At 43.3% G+C, this 20,086-nt stretch overlaps 1 protein-coding gene and 1 long non-coding RNA gene across 2 annotated transcripts in view; both read right to left on the bottom strand.

Moving 5' to 3' along the window:
- The window catches only part of LOC111267039 (protein amalgam), a 113,678-nt gene that overhangs the window by 15,016 nt on the left and 78,576 nt on the right, over positions 1–20,086 (bottom strand). The window lies entirely within an intron of this gene.
- Positions 1,235–19,265, bottom strand: LOC111267041 (uncharacterized). Its single transcript, XR_002684383.2, has 3 exons — positions 18,877–19,265; positions 14,233–14,291; positions 1,235–1,628 (listed from the first exon to the last, which is right to left on the bottom strand). It is a non-coding gene; the product is annotated as an uncharacterized LOC111267041 (long non-coding RNA).

The following is a 20,086-nucleotide window of genomic DNA, read 5'->3' as shown; positions in this document are numbered from 1 at the left end:
TTTACCGTCAAATGTGTTTACCGTTACGGCTACTGTTACACTGCCCGCTAAATAGGAATGCACGAACATCTGCGGGTGACCGCACGATGGACATCTAGACGTACGAAATCAAGCTCGTTGCTATTACCGCCAACGCTCAAACAAATCAAAGCGAGTATAGGAGATAGTGTCGCATCCGACGCTGATCGACTTCGGCGTCTGCGGATGAGCGTTTACATCTCTACGTTTTTGATCATCGCCACTGCAAAAATATTAATTCTGCTGTTGCTTTTTTTGCTATCACGACTGAAAACTACGTGGCTAAGTTGCTGGTAGTATTATAGTTGATTGGAGAAGGGGGGCCAGAGAGCGATCCTGCCAATGAACGTCCGTGCACGTAAACTGGGCTAGGATAATCTGCGCTAGGCCTCGCTATTAGCTGCACGACTGTGTCAGTGGGTCACCGGAGAAGCCGCAGTAGCAGCAGCAGCATCGACGGCTGCTGAGGATACGGTAAGCATGGCGTCGATTAGCTGCCATGAGTAACGTGTCCTTATGTCCGTAGATGTTTGTAGTGCTGAAGTAGCAAACAAATAAAGCAGGGGATGAGAGCTACGGTGGTGGCCAGAAGCCCCCACTAGTGTAGTTTCCGTTGCCCTTCCGTTTGTTAAATACCATCGATCAAATAAAGATTATCGACAGCCAACAACCAAGCGGTCATTGCGCCATACTACAGCAAATAAGGTAAGTGCAAGCGTTACGGCCCGAGACGGAATAAAATGTAGATTGAGAAAGCGCAGCTCAGAGTTTTCTTCGGGATTTTTAACATGGCTATCAATCAAAGATTGATTGTCGACTGTTATGGCCACGAACAGCGTTATCATCATCGCAGTAGAAGTTGGGGTAGGTTAAGTTGAATCAACAGTTAATTTTTAACGGGATTTAGCGTCAAAATCGGTTGATCAAATCAACTAAAACAGCGACTGTAACAGGCGAGAAGACCCGATATTAACCAAAACCTCAATAACAACAGTGTGTCCCATCAGAATTACCCTGCGTCAAGGTTTTTCAGTAATGAAAAAAACGTTTTTTTTTGTCGAACGGTTCAGCCTAGTTATGATCGTCGTTCAATAATTAATGGAAACAGAATACCAGAAACCTGACAATGACGTGGTTTAATGAAGCACTTGCAACCAAGGTAAGAGTCACTCAGTATGTAGAAATAACAGTACCTAGATTGAATGCGCACAATATATCCATAAAGATATTTTTAAGGTCGAACACAGTTCAGCTGACGAACGGGTAAGCTCTTCCTTCCTGATAGAAAAAAAGAAAAAATCCAAAAAAATATTCGCTTTATGCATTCCACTTAAGGCGCAGCCTACAAAGATTTTTTATCACTGCCGCATTTGGTTGTCGCACAGGCAGTAGCGATAGTTATTCAGCACGTGATGTGTTGATCAGCTTAAGGTGGCACCCGGATAAATCTTCCAGCAGTGCCCGCGTCCACATAATAGCCCCTGTTACCATTTCCTTTGCCCACATCAACGTCTTTCGTCCCCGTCTCATGATTGTCGTCGAATCTTTCAGCCGGTAGCTTTCAAGAAGATCGCTACGGGACGCCAGGCCACGATGCGCTCACCTTAAAGCTTATATAGAGAATGGACAGGAATACAAAAATACAGGATAAAGAAATAACCACTTGTGATCTTTATTCATTTGTCCTTCAAAAGCCTTTAGAGAACAAACATTCTCATTTCGGCTATCGTCTGCTATTAACGTACAGTGTGAACAGCAAAAAGGGTTATGCGAGTAACGTTTTTTATTTATCGGATAGACCGTTTCCTACGTTTGGAATGAAAATAAAGACGTAACATGCCAAGCACTATATCCTCCTTCTAAATCATTAGAAGCACGGCATTTGACGAAACGCATTTAATTTGTAACATTGTTCTATTACTAAACAGAGTCTAGTGAGACGGAAATTACGGGTAATTGTCCATCATAGTCCACTCGCGGACCCGGAAACCATTCTGCATTACCCCGTTTAGCTATACGAGAATTTAACATAGATATCCATTGCTGGTCCGAGCGCATACCCACGTTCTTACTGGATAGAAACTCGCTGCCTTTACATCTGGTCCGCTCAGCAGTTTAACAATTCGGCCTATAGAGTAATGGCAAAAATAACCTGCCCCTGTTACAAAATGAAGAGCCAACATTCAATCAATAGATTCCGTGCATGATCACTCTAAAAATAAACAATACCAGCCGCACTAATAACAGATAGATAGCTTCAATGTATTGTGTTTGGTTGATTGAAGTCGACCCTTCACTCAGGCGCTGTTCTGGTGTTTTGCCATTCTCTTCTGGCGGCCGTTGTGATCTACGCTATACTATGATGCCAGGCAGAAATGAAAATCGCAGTGAGAATGACCTTGGCAGCGTCTTAGTTGCAAATGAGATCTAACGGAACAGATTACAAGGCTTTTATCAGCAGTACGGTAATCGCCACGTTAAAGTTCATCTTGACCGCATATCGCTGCTTCGATTACTGCAAGGCAGCTTGAGAATCGAGCGTGATCATGTGCTGCAGCATATCCTGCTCAGCCGTTTATCGTAGAGACACTTCTCATATCTATAAACATATACACATCTATACGGACGAATAGTTCGATACAAGATACGCTAGTAAATCGCAGAAATTCATTCATCCGACATCCCATGAGCGGCGCCACTTTCGTGTTATTTCTAGCAAAGCATCAGCCAATGGGCTTGTCCGCCTCAGTGTTTGAATTAAGTAGAACAACAAACATTTCTATTTTCAATGCCTGTTTTGTGACGTTTTTTTATGCAACGTCAGCCAGTCACGGATAGATGGTTCCTTTTCTTTTGCCCTAGAGAGAGAGAGATAGAGAAATGGAGAAAAAAGCTCAATAGAAGGCCGTTGGTGATAACGGTGAGCATCACGATGAGATGGTTAATACACGGCACCGCGATGGTGTTGGCGTATATGACTGCCACGGGCAGAATACGCTCGGGTCACCAATACAATACCGTCGTGACCCCTTTCGGTATTGACTTGTTGAGAAGCTCGATTCCCTCAGTGGAAAATATCGGGACGTGCATTCTAGCGGCAGCCGAGTAAACGCATAGGCAGACTTGCAATTCAACGAGTGCGTACGACCTACCAAGCATGACATTATGCCAACGCCATCATGCCGCTGGTCCCTTGGTTTGTCCGTTCATTGGTCGTTGGCATCCCTAACAAATAAACTATTTTCACAATGAGTTAAATCACACAGTGGGGTGCCCTGTATGCCCGAGGCCGCGACTTAGCAGCGGCGGCTGCCATTGGTGAAGGGACGACGAGGCCAATGAGTTAGGCCAAAGCCCACTAGCGTTTAGCTTAACGGCCAGATCGAAAAGACGCCGACAGCCAAGGACACACAGCCGTCAATATCAGATGTAGCGTAACTATCATATAACGTTGTGAGAGCGTGAGTAACTCAAGTGTAAACAATTTGTCGAACTGCAACTGGCTGTCGCCGAGCGCGGCGCCGCAACTAAAAGACCACCGGCGTAGTCGCTTTTGGAGACGTTCGGTTGGAGGCCACTCACATACAAAAAAGAAAAAAATATATTGTACACACAATATCGTCGATTAAATTCAATCAATTAATTTTATTGTTTCTGCCCATTGGGGACAACTTTTTTCTTGCTGAATTTTTCGGTTAGAGATATATTCTGTACTTGTTGTTGTCGGCACCCACGGAATCGACAATTGCGTTTGGTAATCATTATATACATAATAACAATGTGTCAACTAACTGAATTAGTGGTACGCCTCAGGACATAGACCGCTAATTTAGCGTCTTGTTTTGTTTTCTTTAAACTCTGCCAAGGAACAGTGTCACAATGGCAAGCCTTTTCTCTTCTACAGTGTGTGTCTGTTCGCTTTTCAAGCTAAAATGTCTGTTCTCAACGGGTTGTCATCTATTACGTTCGGTTGAATCGTTAAGTAATGATTACGCGCAAATCGATGCATAGCTTAAAGGTAAATTGCTTAAGTAATGGCTTGGGGCTTCGACAGCTTCTACGTGTCTTATCGCAAACGACCGTGACACCGTAGCGTCAATAGCCATATATTTGCTAGGGAGCTAAACGCGGACCGTAATTATTAGTGATTGTTAGCAGTATTCGATGGAGCAGCGGTGATGATGGTATTGCATCTTGGCCTCTGTTAACAATAACTATAATAAATAGCATAGCTCTATTTGACAGAACCAAATAAAAATCTTTTATTTTAGTTTTTTTGTCGACCCACTATTTGGTAGTATCGGCTTGCCAGAGACTTTACGGATCTTAGCCAGTTGAAATTACGATACTGCTATTTGTACTTAACATGTAAAATCACTATGTAATACCATGAGTCGGCCGTGGAAGACCAATCGATTTGCAGTATTTAAATAGGTAAGAATTTCAGCTTTTATTCTGAAGAATTATGTTCTTAGTGCGCCTATTGTGCCACTATCTAACAACGATCCGCTTATTATGATCTATAATATCTATTGCCCGAACAGCTAAAATATGAGTAACGCTACAACAACTAACTCGCGCCTTAAGCGTCGCATTATATAGTGTCATTAAAAGGACGATCATTGTTAACATTGTTATTACCACTACTAATATCATCGTCATCGTCGTTATGAAGTAAGAGTATCTCTTATTCAGCGTCACCAGTGAGCATATCGCGTATTCAGCGGGTATTACTGGCCACTACAGGGAAGAACTAGATCGTTCGTATCACGCTGAACGCAAGCCGTGTATATATGTGGCTATAGAAACTCTTGGCGCATGCATTTTATTGTCCAAAATGGTCGCTCGTCAGATATTGGGTTCTGGTCTGGGAGAACACTACCACAACCTTCTCGAAATCTGTTAACATCTCCGTTCCGGGCTTCGTTCGAACGCGCTAAGCATGCAGAGCCTGGACGTCTACTACGTACATTTCTAAGAGAGATCACTTCGTTGATGGGCAGTTTTTTTGTTGTTTCTGCGCATATGGGTCGCATAGGCATCACTGAGCTGGGGCACCGTTTATTTGAGTCGAAGTCTGCGTGCCCGTGTTATTGGAAACGTAAATGTAAAACCTCATTGATGCCTTGAATAGTGGTCTGGCAGACGAGAAACGTAATCGACTTGTGCAGATTGGTGTAGCTATCATCCGTCATTTTGTCACGTTCTTCCAACTCTGAATGCTAGTAATTAACAGAGCAGAGTTCAAGTCATTTGTGAACGCCGTGCGGGTATGACCCGAATGTGTAAGTTTCAATTCCAATGGAACCATTGATGAAAAAGTTACAGCTGCAGCTAGATGGTTAGTTCCGTGACAATCCATATGACCATAACAATGGTCTATCACATTTCCATAATGTACGATAGAGATAAGTGGAATTATGACAAATAGATTGGAATTAAATTGTTCGAAGGCATTTGATGATATTGGGTGTACAGTGTACTATAACATGCACAGCGTTAATTGTTATAGCAAATGACAACTCCAGGCTGTGCCATTGACATATACGAAATCGTGATACAAGTTCACGTAAAAAATATATGAACAGCTGGCTCATTTACCTTCTTCGGTAAGCATTATATTGTAAACATTGACGACAGATAATAACTCAAAGCCGTGTCGTGTCTACCTCTTAACGCCTAGATACACATGTAAGCCTGGAACGCATCCTGAAAGACCGTTACGTTGACCCCCCCCCCTCCCCCCCCGCGCAACTTACGAACGTAAGTTGTCGAGGGTGAACTGTTCCTAAAAGTGTCGCCGGGTAGAGTACGTGTGCGATTTTTCCATGAAAGTTTATCAACTATAGCCCGATGCGAAATCCCGCTCTTGAAGGGAGACGTCTAGATTCTAATTGAGTTTTGAACAAGCTCACACAGCTGGCAGAAAGAACCGGTGTATTTAAGCAGTGAGAATGGCGAAACAAGTTCAATTATCACCGGATGCTGGCTAATTCCTTTCGTTGAAAAACAAGCACACCAGGAACACCTATTATCAGTAACTCATTTCTAATATAACCTTCTATGTGGTGCGTAACAGTCATAAAGCTGTTTGCTAAACCCATCCGAAAAGGATACGTGTGTAACTGTCAGCTATATATCTCTCTCGTACAAAAAAAAAAAAAGACGACAATATTAAATTTCAATTCGTTGCACTCAAAGCTAATCGCCCGATAGCAATAATTTGAATGCGCGCGCTATCATCATCATCATCATCTGATAACGATTCGCTGTACCGAGAAAAAAGCTCATCAGTCAATGAGTCCTTGGTCCCAGCGATTGAAGAGGTGAGACTAGTCAGAAGACATTTGCCTGGTCTGATGGCAAGATCCGATGTTTTTATCGGTTTTTTTTGGGACGGCGTGTACGCCATGATGGCATCAAACGCGTAGCATTGATTTTTAGTTAAGTGTGCGTCTTCCTCCTCCGTCAATTGACGCGATCCATGGCCGCATCGATTCAAGTGTGCCTCTTTAACATAACAGCTCAGTAAATAATTGACTGTCTGTCGATCGCTGACAATCGTCCTGGCAGGCAGGCAGGCAGGCAGGTCCCGTTTACCAAGAATGGTCATATGACTTAAACACTAACTAACCCAAGTGGTCACGGTACGTCAAATTTTCCCCCTCAAAATTTAGAAGAGACGTCGGCTATGAACATTGGGTTTTCGATTATTCTGTGCAGTAAAGGTACACAGTAAATGCTCTCTCTTGTTTTGAAAATGAACCATTCTCGTTTAGTCCCGTGTATTTTATGATCATATCATAGACCCCGTACTTTAGCGCCTTGTTCATCGTCTTTGTAACGTCTTGTCTACCTCCTTCCCATTCCCTCAATATACCACAATGTTGATGTTGATGTACCATCTAGCAGTGAATCTAATTGTTTAGTGTAACTTCTTACAAACATTCAGTACGTCTGCCTATCAATGGAGATATACGACGTTTTTGCAAAAATACGATTACAATGTAAATAGCACGTGAGAAAGCGTATGATACTATACTGCTAACACTGTTTTGACTTTCATTTATTGAACATTTTCCTGTTTTTTATACATGCATATGTATCCTAACATCTTGGACGAGCGGCAGATAGGCATAGCATCACTATATAGTAATATATCACGCTCAAACAGAAAATGTATAGAAATTGTACATGGCAGCGAGAAATAAACGAATACTAATGTCCGCTTACAACCGTTGCTACTTGACTTGGAAAGCTCCAGACTACTTTTGATGGTAGGAGTGACTGCGGCAGATTGTATAGGCCAGTGTTCCGCTACGTGATCAGTACCCAACCACAATGAACGGCAATCAACCACAGGATTCAGGACTCTAGTATAGGAAGGCGCGAGTAAAACAAATAATCGGCGCGTTAATTAGCTCGAAATAGATTGTCCGCTTACTGGAGTGGAGGTGTATCAATCACAGTCGACATAACAGATTGTTACATGATTCGAAAGGAAGCATACTCTTAGATTCCTATAAGCCAGAAAGACGCAGACGTCCATTGTTACCTTAGACCGTAAGAAGAGGTACACTGATTAAGAACCCCTTCTGGCGCTAGCACGCTTGAACAGTGGTTACTATTTCGAAGGTTCTTAAGCCGATCTTTCTATCATAAGGTAACTGTTACTGCTTACGAGTGTCTCTTGCATGCGAATATACTAATGTGATAGGGTTTTTTGATAATGTTACTTGTTTTTAGCTGATCTGAAATTCAATTCAATAAAACGACCTTTAGCCATTATAGATTGATATGCTCAATAGTCAAAAGTGTCCTGATTTCACATCAGGACAACGCTGAATATAGATAGCAACGTGTAGTCTTTTTTACATTGCTCTACAAGGCCTCAGGTCTAACCTACAGGCGGCAACAACGATTACCGTCAGAACTTCCGTATATAATACCTAACACCTGTCTATCAAACAGCAAAGGATGCCTGGAGTACTACATGAGAACATGGTCGATAAGCGAGGATTGAAGTTAAGACGGACACACGTTACGTCGATAGTTTATTCCAGCGGACTTATTTATACCCCGACTCGTAGCAGCATTGTGGGCAGTTGTATTCGATGCTTCATGACCTTTGAAGTAGTCATCGTCGTTACTAAACTAACGAAAATTATGACCACGCAAAGGGAGCCACCAATGTTCATTTTCGTCACTTACGCCTTCGTCGGATGAGACAAATGCCACGCTTAAACGTCCAGTCAGTTCTACGCGCGTCAGAACAGCAACAATGACTGTGTCCGATTGCGCAGTGGAAATTACACAATGTCTGTCGACGTATAGGATGTACCTTTTGGGTGGCTAAGGCAGGGATGAACTGAGACATGTTTTTGTTAGCATCGTACGTAAGAGCAACATGTAACTGTGTCGTTCTTGCGAAAATGTTCCCCTCTAACCGGTCGACATGCTACCGCAATTATATAGTCATCTACGGTGGCGAGATCTATGCGAAAAGTGTTGTCTTATACGGCATTTTTTCGGGGTAGAGCAAATGGTTGCTTTATAATCATGACCGGCCGTCATTTGTCAGCAAAAACATATGGCTTCGCTTGTACAGTAGAACCAACACTAGGATACAAAGCATGAAATACTGCATACAGCTTATAGCCTTTATAGCCTCCCATTGTAGCCAGTAAATGAAAATTATGCTACAGAAAAACGCTACTTTTTTTGGCGAATTTGTTGGCCACTGGCAAAGGGTTGTGCGAGGCCCTAAACATTACCCAAAGACAGAATGAAAAAGTGTCACATTAGTGGCGTCACATGACGATGTGAAGCACACAACGCATATTGCTACATTGTTGCAATTTGTGCGGGTGACAAGATATTAGGCTAAATGACAATGTGTATCGATCGGTTTGCGCGGCGAAGAGCACGGTATAAGCAGAAGCTTTCGTTGAAAGTGGCCGTTGTAGTTCATTGGTATGGACCCTTTAAGAAAAACAAGTTGGCCAACTAAGGAAACCTTACAGGTCAACGATCAGATAACTGCAAATTTGATACTGACGATTTGGTTCTACTTCTACATGTAGTATTCCTGTTGGCAAGCCAACTACTCACCTAACTACCACACTAAAAGGACATATCAAACATGCGATGAATTAATTTGCCCCCTGGTTGTTGCCCTTTGAGGCAAGTCCATGAACCCGAAACAATTCTATCGATTGATGGTGAATAGTGATGTAGTAATAGGATGCTGTAGATAAGATATCGAAGTAATACAAAATTTCCTCATCTTCTGACCATGCACATATGCCCGCCCGGTATGAACAGACACGTGGATAAGTACAGTTCTTTTTGACGACGAACCACTCGCGTACGTAACCCCTTATATGTATCAGTAGCTATTTTCAGCTTTGTCAATATATTCCTAGGGAATTCCTATGTCGAATCAATGAAGACATCTAAAATATTTCAGGTCGTTCAAACAACAAAACGTCAGTGTTAAATTTACGAGTTCCATGCATATATATATATATATATATATATATTATATATATATATATATAGAGAGAGAGAGAGAGAGAGAGAGAGAGCGGCCAAGCTGACTGCTTATCAATCAGAGAACATGGGCTTTGTTCGAAGAGAAAAAGTGGAGAAAGTGGGTGCTTGACAAACAGCCGCCGAGCGTGTGACACAACTGTAAATAGATCTATTACGGCCCGATCTCATTCGAATTTACGCTTCTTCTATTCCGTTTGGCTAAAAGTAATTAATCATCTGAACACATTGTTTGCCGTATCGCCATTGAAAGATAGAGCGACGCACGACGCACGTAGCGGAACATCACCTTCTTATCAATGACATAGCAGACAGCTAATAACTGATACATTTTGACAGAAGAAGTGCTTTGACATGTAACAACTTGAACCGAGAATCAGAAATATATAGACGGCTCTCGGCGTCAACTAGCTGAGTGGGAAGCGTATAGATCGAAAATAGTATTTCATATTAACTGTTATTTTCGCATGGCGAACGTATCAATCAAGACGTAACAAAAACATAGGCATAGTAATCCTATTACATACGAATTCATACGTTAGTGTTTATGATCGATTACTAATAAAATCGTCGCCACTACTCGCTGCTATTACTGCTATCGCTGCTGCTTCAACAGGCCCCAGCGTATCACTCTGTAGCCATATCACGGAACGCTCAGAGGGAGCAAGCTCCCATCGCGTCGCAAGGGTTTATGGCCATCTCGAAGCCTTAGATTATGCTGCTGTCATTAAAAATCATTATTTTAAAGATCTGTTGCTTTTCACATATTTATCGTGAATAATATATTTAGGAATGGAAAGGTAGGCGTTTGGCCTAGTGCTAAGTTTACTATAGTATAATACTATCGTATTAGATAATGGATGGTAATAGATGAGACAATACGTTCTATGGCATTGCCCGGACTGAAACCGGAGTCACTTTGGCACGGAACCGTTTAAGCTTACAGAGGGTTGGTAATACTTCTTCTCAATAGTTATACATTCAGTCTGGCGAATCCAGATCTGTAGACGCCGACATATAGCGTTGGTCGTTTCCTGTGCTAGCTGACAAGAAAAAAACGACCCTTTTGAAAAAAGATCACAGGTCCACGAGGGGGTTATTCGCTTCGTGTCTCCCAATCTGAGCTAGAAAATAGCCATGGAACATCTGCGATAGAACCGAGTTTTTAGGTCGGAAACGGCCTGTAAACACCTGGCGGTTCCACTCTGGCTACATAAGAAATATATATGTGCAGTTTGAGAAGGAAGTACGGCATATTTACCCTTCGCGTTCGGGACTTAGCAGCATAAGTTAGAAACAACATGCTCTAACTTATGTTAATAAGTCTATACAATAATAGTCCCATTGATTTTTACTCTCGCTCTCTGCAAGCTAAGTGCAGCGCTAGAACATTTTACGTTCTTATTGCATCGAGTTGTAACATCGAACTTAACCTGGAGTGCGTTTACGTACTGTCATTGCCAACGTCTGCTGTTTATAGTTTACGATCGCGTACTAATAAATGTAGAGTAGATCTGTAAAAGGCACAGCTTGTCCCCGTGATGTCATCCCTGTAATCACCCCGACATTTTTAAAATGATAACTATGACTTATGGAACCTCATATATAACATCAATTTCTTTCCCGTCTACCAAATAGGCCCACCACATGATATACTTCCATTTTTGAAAGGTCGCATACCTTCTACCTGCATCTACTCCAACAGGTCAGTAGTGCAAATCAATCTGATTGTTCTGCACCATTTCAACATAGGCACTCCTGTGGAATACAGCAGATAGCGTCCAGCTTTTTTGACCATCTTGCCAACGCCAGTTGTCAAACGACATGCCAGATCGAATCACGACGAACGCTCGTTCAGATGATCAGACAGTGGTGTTTCCAGGTAGCTAGTTAATCAGTCTTCACGGGCAGTGTCAATGGTTAACTATGTTAACGATAAGACGCACATTTACCAAACGATGCACGCGCCGGTTAAGCTATTCGTTCGCCCTGTAGTAGTTGGCCATAGAGTTACAGACAGACAAGCAGGTATCGCATAAAAGGTGGATAGAATCTGTCTATTGTGGATAGCGCCTGCTCAAGAAACGGTACCCTCTGTCAACCTTCTATTGTCAGCCGCGGCTACGAGAACCACGGCAACGAAAACTGTCCTTCCACACCAGCTTATCTCTGCCCATTGTTTGCTACTTCAAAGAGAGGTTCTGAGACAGAAACATTTGTAACGGCTCACGGCGTACTTGTGTCTGTGTGTGGGTATATGCGGTAGGCTTTTGCGCCTGTGTATGCGCTGAAGAAGGCAACTATATGAAGAAAGTCTGCAATTGGTTCCCTGTTTCTCGTTACTTCCTACGTGCTGTTGTTGTAGTTACTATCAACGCGAAAGTGCATTATGGAGTTAATTCACTTCGGTTCATCGAGATAGATACAATGTTGGGCCAGCGCGAATAGGTTACACACCATATAGCCATTTTGCTGGGGTTCCCCTGAAAAAGCAATGCTGTGTCCGACGTCACTGCCAGATACAGCCGTAGCACCGGTAGATACGCTGAGTTTACCAGCACCATCCCCAGAAACAGTCACGCCTTCTCTGCTTTCGTTTTTCCCTCGGGCCACTTTTGCTGCCGATCACCGGTTCAGGTCAATGTTTCAGACCGATCCTAACCTAGTGCGGCGCGGCTACTGCCTGCCCATATCTCTCTGTAAATGTCTCAACGGCGCTGTATGCATATATGTACGTGAGTGCTTAAGGTATTTGCCTGCATGCGAGCGTATACTCGACGCTGCGGTTCTATCCTGCTTCGTTCACTGGCAATGAGTTGACGCCCGCTTCTGCCTCTCGCTAAGTCGAATTGTGTAGTCCACCATTGAGCAGCAGTAGAAGATCGTTACAAACACTGAGCGGCGCATCGTCGCTAGTTGGGTCGGCCGGGAGCGGTAACGGAGGCCCTCCCAAGAGAAAGACCGTATGTGACTATGGCGACACGAGGAAGAGGGGATAAATAAAATGAGAGCAGGACCTGAGTATGACACTAAAAGTGGGCACGCAGCATTCGTATCGGGTACCGCGTCGGGTTTATAAATAGAGCGAAAAAGGCAAAACCAACTCTTCGTTGGTCCCGTTTACTCAGGTCAAGCACGCAGAGAACGAGAGATCAGCGATCGCAGTTTCGATGAAACTGCACCAGAAACCATTGACAAGTAAATAGCAGCAATGGCTGCCTACTGTTGAGAGAGAGCCAACATTGAAAGCGCATCAAAATAGAGAGAATGAAAGGGACGACGAACCGAGTTACCGAGTCAACTGTTGCTGGATGCCGGCTGGGTCTGGCTGTGACGCCTGCCACCGGAATCTATTGCTGTTGCTAACCAAATGGTGAAGTGGGCAGCCGGTAGCGTGTGCGTCCACGGTACTTATCTTATGAGTACTGTAACTAGTAGCAGTAGTAGTTGGCAAGGCAATGGAAATCGTAGACGGGATATGGTCGTCCGTGAGATTCCGCATTGAGCAAATATACTATAACGCGCCAGTTCGGAATAGGAACTTACGCTTACCGCACTAATAATGACGCTAACGTCAGCGCTGCCATAGAGCATGTGTCTGTGGCCATTGTACCGGTAACCAGTTTAACAAATCTGTAAGTGGCAAAACAATTCTGATACAAGAAACTGTTGCTGACGCAATAAATAAGCTCTGCGTACAAATCCTCGTGCTAAAAACGCAGCAAGAAAAGGTATGCCCATACTATTTGGAATGCTCAGCTGCGTCCATTACGAAAGGTGTGGGTTTTTCTAGGAACGAATATATCGTTTCACCCTCCCCAGGGCATTGCTAATGAAATGTCACTTATATGGTGCATCGATCCACTTTTCCGTGTGACTGATAGAAAACAGGTTTATCGGTCATTTCAAGGAACTGGCAAAAAAACGAATACCATAATTGTAGCTGTGGTAGGACATGGTGGCGACGGTCCTGCCCGTCTGCAGCTAAGCAATTAGATTGTATGCATTGCAGAGAAAAAATTTAAATAGTGATTTATCAGGCCGGCGCTGCTCTGGTTAGACGATCTTCGAATATGAAGTGGGTAGGTTTATTGGTTTTCGAGGTAGAAGGTGCCAGCCACGCTTTCATAGTTCCAAATTAGACGAATAGTAGATGCTATTTTAGGTTTAGTAGAAATAAATGGCAAATCCCTAATGCTAGTCTACAATAAGCTCATTCAAAAGCAATATTTGAGCTCTGCAGTGATCGTTAGATAGATGCCGCCTGCACAAATCAGACGGACTTGGGTCTAATCGTTGAGGGGATGATATTCTGCTATTGGCAGCTTTACAAAAGAATCCTGGTGGCGAATTTGACTGTTTCCACCGGTACAATTAAATATCTTAGGTTATGAATAAAAGATATAGAATTTTGCAATGCAAAGGAATAACGAGCAGATGACGGGATACAATTTTAAAAACATATAATAGGTATGGTAGATGGAGGCTGAGTTCAAATCGGGAGCTTCGTCTACTTCTACTAGTATTATAGAACGACGCACGCTTATGTACCGTGTGCCCTCCCTATGCTCGTATGTAGACCGGCCTACAACATCTCACTAAATACAGATGGAATTTCTTGGTAAAAGTAATTAGAACTACGAGTGAGAGAGACCTACTAACTTCATTTCAAAGCTTGTTTCATCTCGAAATTTGCTGCCAAGTTCTGCCACGGTTCTTACCTGTAATAGAAAACAAAATAACAAGTATTATGTTATTACTGTAAAATGTTATTGCATTGTTTCCAGGGCTTACGTAAATGTTTGTCATATCTCAATGCTATGCGTATTTAATTACGATAGAGCGTGTACCCGGTTGTCCTAACAATATTGATTTGCCCGTTAGCCGATTCTGCAGTCCAGGGTCGCTCCGATATAAACCGTTCCAACATTCACGAAACAAAGCAGAGAAGTAAACGTTCGATCAGCTGCATCTACAATCCTCGTATCGTCCGTGCGTTTACGGTAACAATAGCTGCAGGAGCAATAGTATGATTTGCAGTACAGTTTGACGTAATTCATTTGTTATAGCTAGCCACAAAAGTCTGCCATGCTGCGCCTGTACAAATTCCTACACTTTCTGACCCATATCAAACGAAAGGCATACTGACAATCAACAAATCGACGAAGCTACAGCTGCGCTAGTCATGAGTAAGGGACTATTCACACCCGACCAATCCCTCCCGGTCATGCATTACTAAATCAGAATCGAAATCAGGCAGTTGGCGGCCGAGAACCGGGACGCGTATAGAACGCGCTCTGCAGTAGCCTACAGTTGATAGGAAGAAACACGATGGGGATTGGTCTTCAATTTTGAGCCACCAATGATGATGGTACTGGCTCATTTGTTCGTGCTTGCTGTCAATATACCGTGACCATTTGCCGTGACAGTTGCCACGGCGTCGCCTTCGTCGATACTGCAGTTACCGCATTTATATCCAATGCGTAGGTATCCACAGCAAACCAAACCACTGGTCAAGCTGCATTGCTTCTCTGGTATATGCCGTTTGAACAGGGACTGATTGTTTAGCGGTCCTAGAGCTACTTACGACCCCCGAAAAGCACCCTCCATTGAGTTAGCCAGCTGTCAACGACTTCAGACCTTTCCTATTTTGATTCGCTTGTCGGTCCGGACACCCAGCAGGGTAGAAGTACCAAAGGCTTACTTCAGATGCGACCTCCTCTTTTCCCCATGCCGCCCTGACGCTCCCTCACGAATACTGGTGAGTGATGCGTGCTCAACGTATCCAGTTATTACGGTACCTGCGAAACCGATCGGTCATAAGACGCCGCTGTAGAGACAGCAGAGGCAGAATTGGCGAACTGGGAAACGGGCGGGCGGAGACCTATGTATACTTTGTACCTTTGACCTATGTATATTTTTTTTGCCGCTTGTTTATCGTCGGTACCAGCAGAAAGGGATTTGGTGATTTGCTACCCATTTACTAATTAGTTAAAGCGGGAACTCAATAGTGACAATGGGAGAGGTGGGATAACACAAGATGGAACATGTGTTTCTGGAACAACGACACCTTGACGCACAGACCACATTTAGAGCGATGCTGAATGCTATTTTGTTGTTGTAGCCGTTTGTATGCTTGCCTTATATTGTTGGTAACGTTAAATTCGGTCTCAATTGTATGAGAAATAATGCGGCACCTGTGATGAAACGTTGAAAAGCTAAGAAGTACCATCAAAATTATTCTTACGCCCTTCTTTTCTTTTTGATTAAATGTCAAACGTTCGATTGACTCCAGAAGCACTAGCAGACTATACCTATCACAAATTGACTTTTAGAGAACGAAGTGACCTCTTCAAGAGTCTGACATATTACGTCGACCGTCGAGAAACATTGGTACACGATAACGGTATAGGTAAGTTCCAGCTCTGCGTCCAAATTCTACTCTACGTACAAAGAGGCAGTTGTTTGACGCGATGTTTTTCTTTGTTTGCTACTTGCTGCCTGATGCAGCATCGACTACCTGACCTGAATTCTGACGAAGTTACCACCGGCCGGCCGACAATAACGACAACATAAGCCACAATAATGACGATACAATATAATATTAATGGCGATAATGACATTTATCGAATGAGCTATGAACAAAGCGATTTTGCCCTCTCTTCATAAATGTGCATAGTAAGTGCTTAAGTGCGCTAGTACACCATGGGGTACTAATTCGTTCCGTCCAACAACGATAAATCTAATATCCCGCTACATAATCTTATCATCCAAAATTACCTTGATGCTCTGCTCTGCCTTGAACAAAACAATTAGAAAAATTTGTTGGCAGAATTGTATATTAGGTCTTCTCGGAAGACCTAGAAGAAACCCGCGCGATTCTCTCCCTCTCTCTCTCTTTGTTTCCAATAAAGACGAATTTGAATAAAGCCGGGATGATAAACGTTACCGTTATACGTTTAGACGCGTTTAGCGTTGAGCGCGATTGATCAGCCAAAGGAAAATGTACGCGTTTGCCTGGTGCGACTTGCTGGTTAACTGCATTAGGGAAATCAATTGTGCGGTATCTATTTTCATGCGGACACAATAGACACGGCTTCACAGAAGACTTCAGAAGACAACGATAATGATACAATATAACAATAATCATGCTGGTAGTATCGAACCATCAAATCGTTATTGATCGATGAGTCAACAAAGCCCATCTCTGTTGTCTTCTCATATATGCAGTGCAACGAAGCCCCTATTAAAATAGGTAGCTAATAAGCCACCTATTTTAATATCGACTCCTATCGTTGTTTACTTATCGTATTATTTATTAGATGGCGGCAACAGGGAATTTGCAAGCGCATAGCTACCGCTTATTAAAGTAATGCACTGGTACACAGGAGCGGGCCGCTTTCCAAATCATTCCAAACTAGTTCGTTATACGTATCGTCTAAAACTGCATCAGTAGAAGTACTCAATAGCGAAACTCAATTTTATCATAGACATTGGTTTCTAACTAGTGCTGTCCAGCTCCATGGTATAGATAATAATGGTGCCATGATTTTGTGAACTACCGCTTAATTTTGGTGTCTTTCCACCTCGGGCGGTTGTGAAGCAAAGCATATCTTCGCAGACCTTATCTTCGGCTTCTTTCATTTACTGGTTTGCCAAGAATTGCAAGAACTGGATTGCCTTGAGACATTCGATTCACTCAACGTATGAGTGTCTGAACAGAACGATCTTCCTGCCGGATCTTGCTAATGCGGGAAGTGACAAGCCGTGTGACTTTTGCCCTCCACTATTTCTCGTGTCGTACGCGTCGAACTGTGCAATTTATATTTTTTTTTCTTTGTTGCGCAGTAAATCAGCGGTATCGTTCCGGCGTCAGTAACGCATTTACCGTCCAACTAAAGTTCTACTGCGCGTGTTGTTATCGTTGTTAGGCCGACTGGTAAATCGGACTATTTTAAGACTAACAAATCGATGCCAAGCGATAGAAGATACCTGTCGAATTGTCTTTTACGAGCCGCAGAGACGGCGACGCCAGCCGAGCATTTGGACGACGGCATGAACGACTACAGTCGTACTCGAAGCCCACAGCTGCACGGAACCGTACCTATCAGCACAATCTTCAATTTCTTTTCTGCTATTGCAAGACGCTGACTAGTGCTGACTCTGAGCCATAGAAAAAAGCAGGTTCATAGTTTACCTTTGCTTATATCGGCTCTGGATCAATAATACTACCTTCAACCTCACAGGTAGGCTTCATTCTGTCCGGTTTTCATTCTGTCCTTTTTTGTGTCACTCCGGCCACGATGTCCTTTCACGTCACAGAGACGAACCTCTCACTCGAACGAGCTCTGTTTTACTGCGGCCCATTCAAGCGCTTGCAGAGCGGCTGATGCTCACGAATCGTAAAAGCGCGGGCCGCATTGTGTAGTGGGCCATAGGCGGAGCGGTGACATAAGCAGTCAGTCAACAGATTACATATAATCGATAACGAGGTCAACTGGGCGGTATCTTATCTTTCTGTTGTTCCCGCTAGAAATATGATAGGACGACTAAAGATAAAGTGGTATTAGTGGGAATCGAACCTTTACGTTTTAAGGTTCGATTTTCCGTATTACGGTGAAGGGTGAAGAGACGACCTTAGACCGATTACCAGGCGCGGTTGTGTAGTCGCAGGCATGCTGGTCCGATGACGGGACAGAATTCACAGGAAATGGCCGCGTCTAAGTCAATCGTACATCGTCTTGTACGAAAAGTTGACCAGAAATACTGGTAACGTTTACAAATTATTTGACTACTGTTGCTTTCCTGTCTTATAACGCTGTTCACAATGATTAGTAGAGAGAGATCTATTGAATGAAGTGACATTATTTAAATGCACAAACCCGATAGACAATTTCAACGTATCGCATCGCTGAAAGCGCTAAGTTTGTCAACGCGATTATGTCTTCGCTGGTGGATCCTTTATACGCAGAACACACACATGTACACAATGCCCCTTAGATCAATATCAATACACTAAGAAATCGCGCTGAATAATTGCCCACTAAGCCAAAATACGCATCAACTACTACTGTTGAGTAACGTAATTCTCTCACAAAATTTCATTATCTTCTCAGCAGTTCATATATTCTTTGTTATATCTATGGATCGACCTTTTGTGTAAACACTATGGTACATTATAAATGTATTGACCTATGCATACGATAATACGCAGTTATTCTAATGTGATTTGAGCGCCTTTTAATGCAAGGGATGGGTAAACGTAGACGCGTCATGCTCGCCACGTTCTGTCGTGTCGCCACTTACCCCTCCAGCGTTCGATAAATAATTCACTCGACCCCATTCGTCTTTCCGATGCGGTCATTGTCGTCGTCGTCGACAGCGTCATTATTTTCGTTCTATTAGGTTTTTACGAAAGGAAAAGGAGCGCATAGCCATTGGCTGACCAGCCGCTACGTTGGTCGTCTGTCGAGTCGGCATTGTTGATTAAAATAAGGAAACTTACAACAGCTAAAATAACAGCAGCGTGGACGATAATAACAACAGGAAAAAAAACAACAACAACAACAATGCAAATTGCAGACGACAGCTAAAAAAATAGCTAGGCAGCCAAAAAGGCGAAGCAAAAATCAAATACGATAGCAGACTGCCACTCGGACGGCAGTTGCTTGATCGATTCGTCTGCTAGGTTTCCATCAAAGCATTAAGCTTGAGTCTGTCTGCTGCAAGGACCGTCGGCTATCTAACTATTACTTGCACAGTTTCTAAATAACATCATTATATTATCCGGTTTTGTTTCGAATTGTAAACGCACACGTCTTATTGGTAACAATGATAATGATGGTAGTAGGTGCAAGATCCGCCATGATAATTTATGGTGTCGTCGACAATTTTGCCAATTTCTATGCAGCTGGCTAGCTTGCGTTCCTTCTTTATTTCTCTTACCTTATGTTTCGATTGCATGCTATCTCGTAGTTTGCTGGCTAATCATAGTCGATCGAGTTGGGAAGCAGACCCACCAGTTTTGAAGGAACATCAATGGGCCTTGCTTGTAAATGTTCGTGCTGCTGTAACTGGCGTAGCCTTGGGGTATCCCAGTTGCGCCGAGATTCGTTGCTCGCCCACGGGCATCGTGCACGAGCAAGTAGAATTCATTGGGATGGAATCGAAAAAAACGCCGACCGACAGAACTGAAGTGAATGGAAGGCGCTGGTTGTGCAAAAACAGGAATTATGGCAACTCGCAACTGCTAGTACTACTACGCTAGTCGTTGGACCTCGTTTCCTGTGCTAAGACCCGTTTCCTTTGGCGATCAGTCTCTTATGTATACTAAGAAGTTACTGCTGGTAAGTGCAAGGAAGCGGCGTCTCAACTTTTATAAACTAAACTATTTATCGCAATCAATATCGGTAATGCGATGTTTGAACTGCAGCGCGAGTATTGCCGGCGACTGACAGGGATCGAGAACAGTCTCTCTGTCATGTCAGCCCTCTTTCCGGTGACATTTACTCGTTAG

Source organism: Varroa jacobsoni, unplaced genomic scaffold (assembly GCF_002532875.2).
Source record: "Varroa jacobsoni isolate VJ856 unplaced genomic scaffold, vjacob_1.0 scaffold_1142, whole genome shotgun sequence".
NCBI lineage: Eukaryota > Metazoa > Arthropoda > Arachnida > Mesostigmata > Varroidae > Varroa > Varroa jacobsoni.
This window is presented reverse-complemented; position numbering and strand designations above follow the sequence as displayed.